Here is a 1,785-nt window from a genome sequence, read left to right as displayed (position 1 = left end):
TTATTTAGTTAGCCAGGTATTAAAAAATCTATTTCTTAGAGCAGTTTTAGGTTCACAGCAAAATTAAGAGAAAGCTACACAGACACACATTTTCTATTCACCCCTCCCTATATAGTCATAGCATCCTGAATGCCCCCCACCAGAGTGGTCCCTTTGTAACAGCTGATGACCCTGCCCTGACATACCCATCACCAAAGTCCATGGTTTACAATACGGTTCCCTCTTTCTTAGAATGTTGCTGGCGGGTTGTTTGTTTTCTTATTGTTGAGTTTTAAGGGTCTTTGGTATATTCTGCACAACAGCCTTTGATCAGATGTGCCTTTTGTAAACAGTTTCTCCTCCTCTGCGGCTTCTCACCCTCTTGACGCTGTTTTCACAAAGAAGTTTTCAATCCAGTGAAGTCCGGTGTGTGCACTGTTTCTGTCATGGATTGTGCCTTTGGTGTTGAATGAAAAATTCATCACTACATCCTAGGACACCTAGGGTCTCTCCAGGTATCATCTAGGTGTTTTGTAATCGTATGGTCTTGAGTTCCATATTTTGATCTCTGATCCATTTTGAGTTAGTTTTGGTGAAGGACGTAAGGTCTGTGTGTAGATTTCATTTTTTTTTCCTGTGTGGACATCCAGCTGTTCCAGCGCCATTTGTCAGAAAAGACTCTCTTTGCCCAATTCCATTGCCCTTGCTCCTTTGTCAAAGGTAAATGGACTATATTTATGTGGGTCTGTTTCCAGACCCTCTATTCTGTTCCATTAATCATTAGTCTGTTCTTTCAGCCACACTTCACTGTCCTGATTGTTGTAGCTTCACAGTAAGTCTTAACACTGGGGATGTCACTCCTCTGACTTTGTCCTCACTAGTACTGTGTTTCCAACTCTGAGTCTGTTGCCTGAGACTTAGTGTTTTCTTATATACATTCCTGCTTCATTGGTTTTTATTTTTAATAAAGCACAATTAATAGCAAAATGCTTTGAGAACATATAATTTTTATCAATCAACATAGTAAGTATAAATTCATGCAAATATATGTAAAACTGTGATTTTGTCAAAGTCTTGAAATATATTAAAAAATGAAGATTTCTTACTTTGCCTGTTTACTCTTTCAATCATTAATTTGGACTTGTGTCAGTTTTGTAACATACAGGATACACACAATCTCATGGAGAAGTTAGATAATTCCTTCATGATAGCATCCTCGAAATTCCTGTTAAGTTTGTGCATATACCTTAGAGTGAGGTTAGAGGTCCAGTGTGGTTGTTTGAAGTAAAAACTACTTCTGCTGCGTTTACTAGAAAACTCAAGACATGCAAGAGGAGAATTGTACTAAGCCTTTTTCTGTCATAATACAGTATTTTTACAATGAAGAGCTGCAGAAACCTACCACACCCTAGCTCTTCCTGCCTGTTTCCCACACCTTATGAAAAGGCTATTGTGGACTCGAACTTTATATAACATTTTCTAATATTAGACATTAGCTTACAAAACACTATAAAGAAATAACTGACCTTACTAGAGCAGTTGGGATGACCTGAGATGACTGATAATTTTTAATATCGTATCACTCCGGAGTCTTGAAATAAACCATGAGCCTGCGAGCAGCTAGACTCTTTATATTTTCCTGTACCATCCTACTGAGGGTGCTTGGTTTAACTATTTCACATCTGGGTAACTCAAAATAGCAGCCTGCACGTGCCGCATTTACCTCTCAGAGCAGACAATGACGCTTAAACCTGTACTCTCAGAACAACCCTAGTCCGAAACTCTCAGGTCCCACTGCGTGGCACG

Source organism: Camelus ferus, chromosome 31, assembly GCF_009834535.1.
Source record: "Camelus ferus isolate YT-003-E chromosome 31, BCGSAC_Cfer_1.0, whole genome shotgun sequence".
Classification (NCBI taxonomy): domain Eukaryota; kingdom Metazoa; phylum Chordata; class Mammalia; order Artiodactyla; family Camelidae; genus Camelus; species Camelus ferus.
Note: the sequence above shows the minus strand (reverse complement) of the source record.